The following is a 7,187-nucleotide window of genomic DNA, read 5'->3' on the forward strand; positions in this document are numbered from 1 at the left end:
AGAGACTGTAATATCAATGGCTCCAGCACTAATCTAATAGAGAGACTGTAATGTCAGTGACTCAGCACTGATGTAATAGAGAGGCTGTAATATCAGTGCCTCCAGTACTAATCTAAGAAAGGGAATGTAATAGCAGTGACTCAGCTCTAATCTAAGAGAGGGACAGTAATGTCAGTGACTTCAGCACTAATCTAATAGAAAGGCTGTCATATCAGTTACTCCAGCACTAATCTAACATAATCTAATAGAGAGGCTGTAATATCAGTGACTCCAGCACTAATCTAAAAGAGAGGCTGTAATATCAGTGAATCCAGCACTAATCTTAAAGAGAGGCTGTAATATCAATGAATCCAGCACCAATATAATAGACTGTAATATCAGTCACTCCAGCACTAATCTAATAGAGAGACTGTAATATCAATGGCTCCAGCACTAATCTAATAGAGAGACTGTAATGTCAGTGACTCAGCACTGATGTAATAGAGAGGCTTTAATATCAGTGACTCCAGTACTAATCTAAGAAAGGGTATGTAATAGCAGTGACTCAGCTCTAATCTAAGAGAGGGACAGTAATGTCAGTGACTCCAGCACTAATCTAATAGAAAGGCTGTCATATCAATTACTCCAGCACTAATCTAACATAATCTAATAGAGAGGCTGTAATATCAGTGACTCCAGCACTAATCTGATAGAGAGACAGTAATATCAGTGACACCAGCACTAATCGAATAGAAAGACGGTAATGTCAGTGACTCAGCACTAACCTAATAGAGAGGCTGTAATATCAGTGACTCCAGCACTTATCAAAGAGAGGAACTGTAATATCAGTGTTTCCAGCACTAATCAAAGAAAGGGACTATAATATCATTGACTCCAGCACTACTCTAATATAATTTAATAGAAAGGCTGTAATATCAGTGACTCCGGCACTACTCAAAGAGAGGGACTGTAATAGCAGTGTGTCAAGCATGAATCTAATAGCGAGACTGTAATATCAGTGACTCCAGCACTAATCTAATAGAGAGGCTGTAATATCGTGGCTCCAGCACTAATCTAATAGACTGTAATGTTAGTGACTCCAGCACTAATCTAATAGAGAGGCTGTAATATCAGTGCCTCCACCACTAATCTAATAGACTGTAATATCAGTGACTCCAACACTAATCTAATAGAGAGACTGTAATGTCAGTGACACAGCACTGATGTAATAGAGAGGCTGTAATATCAGTGACTCCAGGAATAATCTAAGAAAGGGAATGTAATAGCATTGACTCCAGCACTAATCTAAGAGAGTGACTGTAATGTCAGTGACACCAGCACTAATCTAATAGAAAGACGGTAATGTCAGTGACTCAGCACTAATCTAATAGAAAGGCTGATATATCAGTTACTCCAGCACTAATTTAACATAATCTAATAGAGAGGCTGTAATATCAGTGACTCCAGCAGTAATCTGATAGAGAGACTGTAATATCAGTGACACCAGCACTAATCTAATAGAAAGACGGTAATGTCAGTGACTCAGCATTGATGGAATAGAGAGGCTGTAATATCAGTGACTCCAGTACTAATCTAAGAAAGGGAATGTAATAGCATTGACTCCAGCACTAATCTAAGAGAATGACTGTAATGTCAGTGACTCCAGCACTAAGCTAATAGAAAGGCTGACATATCAGTTACTCCAGCACTAATCTAGCATAATCTAATAGAGAGGCTGTAATATCAGTGACTCCAGCATTAATGTAATAGAGAGGCTGTCATATCAGTTACTCCAACACTAATCTAACATAATCTAATAGAGAGGCTGTAATATCAGTGACTCCATCACTAATCTTATAGAGAGACTGTAATATCAGGGACACCAGCACTAAGCTAATAGAAAGACGGTAATGTCAGTGACTCAGCACTAATCTAATAGAGTGGCTGTAATATCAGTGACTCCAGCACTAATCTAATTGACTGTAATATCAGTGATTCTAGCCCTAATCTAATAGAGAGGTTGTAATATCAGTGCGTCCAGCCCTAATCTAATAAAGAGGCTGTCATATTAGTGACTCCAGCACTAATCTAATTGACTGTAATATCAGTGACTCCAGAACTGATCTATTAGATAGACAGTAATATCAGACCCCAGCCCTAATCTAGTGGAGAGGCTGTAATATCAGTGACTCTAGCACTAATCTAATAGACTGTAATATCAGTGACTCCAGCACTAATCTAACAGAGAGCCGGTAATATCAGTGACTCCAACACTAATGTAATAGAGAGACTGTAATATCAGTGATTCAGCACTAATGTAATAGAGAGGCTGTGATAACAGTGACTCCAGCACCAATCTAATAAAGAGGCTGTGATAACAGTGACTCCAGCACTAATCAAAGAGAGGGACTGTAATATCAGTGACTCCAGCACTAATCAAAGAGAGGAACTGTAATATCATTGACTCCAGCACTAATCTAATATAATTTAATAGAAAGGCTGTAATATCGGTGAGTCCAGAACTAATCAAAGAGAGGGACTGTAATATTAGTGTGTCAAGCACAAAACTAATAGTGAGACTGTAATATTAGTGACTCCAGCACTAATCTAATAGAGAGGCTGTAATATCAGTGAATCCAGCACCAATATAATAGACTGTAATATCAGTCACTCCAGCACTAATCTAATAGAGAGACTGTAATATCAATGGCTCCAGCACTAATCTAATAGAGAGACTGTAATGTCAGTGACTCAGCACTGATGTAATAGAGAGGCTGTAATATCAGTGACTCCAGTACTAATATAAGAAAGGGAATGTAATAGCAGTGACTCAGCTCTAATCTAAGAGAGGGACAGTAATGTCAGTGACTCCAGCACTAATCTAATAGAAAGGCTGTCATATCAGTTACTCCAGCACTAATCTAACATAATCTAATAGAGAGGCTGTAATATCAGTGACTCCAGCACTAATCTAAAAGAGAGGCTGTAATATCAGTGAATCCAGCACTAATCTAAAAGAGAGGCTGTAATATCAGTGAATCTAGCACCAATATAGTAGACTGTAATATCAGTCACTCCAGCTCTAATCTAATAGAGAGACTGTAATATCAATGGCTCCAGCACTAATCTAATAGAGAGACTGTAATGTCAGTGACTCAACACTGATGTAATAGAGAGGCTGTAATATCAGTGACTCCAGTACTAATCTAAGAAAGGGAATGTAATAGCAGTGACTCAGCTCTAATCTAAGAGAGGGACAGTAATGCCAGTGACTCCAGCACTAATCTAATAGAAAGGCTGTCATATCAGTTACTCCAGCACTAATCTAACATAATCTAATAGAGAGGCTGTAATATCAGTGACTTCAGCACTAATCTGATAGAGAGACAGTAATATCAGTGACACCAGCACTAATCGAATAGAAAGACGGTAATGTCAGTGACTCAGCACTAATCTAATAGAGTGGCTGTAATATCAGTGACTCCAGCACTTATCAAAGAGAGGAACTGTAATATCAGTGATTCCAGCACTAATCAAAGAAAGGGATTATAATATCATTGACTCCAGCACTACTCAAATATAATTTAATAGAAAGGCTGTAATATCGGTGACTCCGGCACTACTCAAAGAGAGGGACTGTAATAGCAGTGTGTCAAGCATGAATCTAATAGCGAGACTGTAATATCAGTGACTCCAGCACTAATCTAATAGAGAGGCTGTAATATCGTGGCTCCAGCACTAATCTAATAGACTGTAATGTTAGTGACTCCAGCACTAATCTAATAGAGAGGCTGTAATATCAGTGCCTCCACCACTAATCTAATAGACTGTAATATCAGTGACTCCAGCACTAATCTAATAGAGAGACTGTAATGTCAGTGACACAGCACTGATGTAATAGAGAGGCTGTAATATCAGTGACTCCAGGAATAATCTAAGAAAGGGAATGTAATAGCATTGACTCCAGCACTAATCTAAGAGAATGACTGTAATGTCAGTGACACCAGCACTAATCTAATAGAAAGACGGTAATGTCAGTGACTCAGCACTAATCTAATAGAAAGGCTGATATATCAGTTACTCCAGCACTAATCTAACATAATCTAATAGAGAGGCTGTAATATCAGTGACTCCAGCAGTAATCTGATAGAGAGACTGTAATATCAGTGACACCAGCACTAATCTAATAGAAAAACGGTAATGTCAGTGACTCAGCAGTGATGGAATAGAGAGGCTGTAATATCAGTGACTCCAGTACTAATCTAAGAAAGGGAATGTAATAGCATTGACTCCAGCACTAATCTAAGAGAATGACTGTAATGTCAGTGACTCCAGCACTAAGCTAATAGAAAGGCTGACATATCAGTTACTCCAGCACTAATCTAGCATAATCTAATAGAGAGGCTGTAATATCAGTGACTCCAGCATTAATGTAATAGAGAGGCTGTCATATCAGTTACTCCAACACTAATCTAACATAATCTAATAGAGAGGCTGTAATATCAGTGACTCCATCACTAATCTTATAGAGAGACTGTAATATCAGGGACACCAGCACTAAACTAATAGAAAGACGGTAATGTCAGTGACTCAGCACTAATCTAATAGAGTGGCTGTAATATCAGTGACTCCAGCACTATTCTAATTGACTGTAATATCAGTGATTCTAGCCCTAATCTAATAGAGAGGTTGTAATATCAGTGCGTCCAGCCCTAATCTAATAAAGAGGCTGTCATATTAGTGACTCCAGCACTAATATAATTGACTGTAATATCAGTGACTCCAGCACTAATCTAACAGAGAGCCGGTAATGTCAGTGACTCCAACACTAATGTAATAGAGAGACTGTAATATCAGTGATTCAGCACTAATGTAATAGAGAGGCTGTGATAACAGTGACTCCAGCACCAATCTAATAAAGAGGCTGTGATAACAGTGACTCCAGCACTAATCAAAGAGAGGGACTGTAATATCAGTGACTCCAGCACTAATCAAAGAGAGGAACTGTAATATCATTGACTCCAGCACTAATCTAATATAATTTAATAGAAAGGCTGTAATATCGGTGAGTCCAGAACTAATCAAAGAGAGGGACTGTAATATTAGTGTGTCAAGCACAAAACTAATAGTGAGACTGTAATATTAGTGACTGCAGCACTAATCTAATAGAGAGGCTGTAATATCAGTGAATCCAGCACCAATATAATAGACTGTAATATCAGTCATTCCAGCACTAATCTAATAGAAAGACGGTAATGTCAGTGACTCAGCACTAATCTAATAGAGAGACTGTAATGTCAGTGACTCAGCACTGATGTAATAGAGAGGCTGTAATATCAGTGACTCCAGTACTAATCTAAGAAAGGGAATGTAATAGCAGTGACTCAGCACTAATCTAAGAGAGGGACAGTAATATCAGTGACTCCAGCACTAATCTAATAGAAAGGCTGTCATATCAGTTACTCCAGCACTAATCTAACATAATCTAATAGGGAGGCTGTAATGTCAGTGACTCCAGCACTAATCTGATAGAGAGACAGTAATGTCAGTGACTCCAGCACTAATGTAATAGAAAGACGGTAATGTCAGTGACTCAGCACTAATCTAATAGAGAGGCTGTAATGTCAGTGACTCAGCACTGATGTAATAGAGAGGCTGTAATATCATTGACTCCAGTACTAATCTAAGAAAGGGAATGTAATAGCAGTGACTCAGCTCTAATCTAAGAGAGGGACAGTAATGTCAGTGACTCCAGCACTAATCTAATAGAAAGGCTGTCATATCAGTTACTCCAGCACTAATCTAACATAATATAATAGAGAGGCTGTAATATCAGTGACTCCAGGACTAATCTGATAGAGAGACAGTAATATCAGTGACACCAGCACTAATCTAATAGAAAGACGGTAATGTCAGTGACTCAGCACTAATCAAAGAGAGGAACTGTAATATCAGTGACACCAGCACTAATCAAAAAAAGGGTCTATAATATCATTGACTCCAGCACTACTCTAATATAATTTAATAGAAAGGCTGTAATATCGATGACTCCGGCACTACTCAAAGAGCGGGACTGTAATAGTAGTGTGTCAAGCATTAATCTAATAGCGAGACTGTAATATCAGTGACTCCAGCACTAATCTAATAGAGAGGCTGTAATATCGTGGCTCCAGCACTAATCTAATAGACTGTAATGTTAGTGACTCCAGCACTAATCTAATAGAGAGGCTGTAATATCAGTGCCTCCACCACTAATCTAATAGACTGTAATATCAGTGACTCCAGCACTAATCTAATAGAGAGACTGTAATGTCAGTGACACAGCACTGATGTAATAGAGAGGCTGTAATATCAGTGACTCCAGGAATAATCTAAGAAATGGAATGTAATAGCATTGACTCCAGCACTAATCTAAGAGAGTGACTGTAATGTCAGTGACTCAGCACTAATCTAATAGAAAGGCTGATATATCAGTTACTCCAGCACTAATCTAACATAATCTAATAGAAAGGCTGTAATATCAGTGACTCCAGCACTAATCTGATAGAGAGACTGTAATATCAGTGACACCAGCACTAATCCAATAGAAAGACGGTAATGTCAGTGACTCAGCACTAATTTAATAGAAAGACTGTAATATCAGTGACTCAGCACTAATGTAATAGAGAGGCTGTGATAACAGTGACTCCAAAACTAATCAAAGAGAGGGACTGTAATATCAATGGCTCCAGCACTAATCTAATAGGGAGACTGTAATGTCAGTGACTCAGCACTGATGTAATAGGGAGGCTCTAATATCAGTGACTCCAGTATAATCTAAGAAAGGGAATGTAATAGCAGTGACTCCAGCACTAATCTAGGAGAGGGACAGTAATATCAGTGACACCAGCACTAATCTAATAAAAAGACGGTAATTTCAGTGACTCAGCACTAATCTAATAGAGAGACTGTAATATCAGTGACTCAGCACTAATGTAATAGAGAGGATGTAACATCAGTGACTCCAGCACTAATCCAACAGAGAGCCGGTAATATCAGTGACTCCAACACTAATGTAATAGAGAGACTGTAATATCAGTGACTCAGAACTAATGTAATAGAGAGGCTGTAATATCAGTGACTCCAGCACTAATCTAATTGACTGTTATATCAGTGACTCCAGCACTAATCTAATAGAAAGACTGTAATGTCAGTGACTCAGCACTAAT

The sequence above is a fragment of the Carcharodon carcharias genome, chromosome 18 (assembly GCF_017639515.1).
Source record: "Carcharodon carcharias isolate sCarCar2 chromosome 18, sCarCar2.pri, whole genome shotgun sequence".
Classification (NCBI taxonomy): domain Eukaryota; kingdom Metazoa; phylum Chordata; class Chondrichthyes; order Lamniformes; family Lamnidae; genus Carcharodon; species Carcharodon carcharias.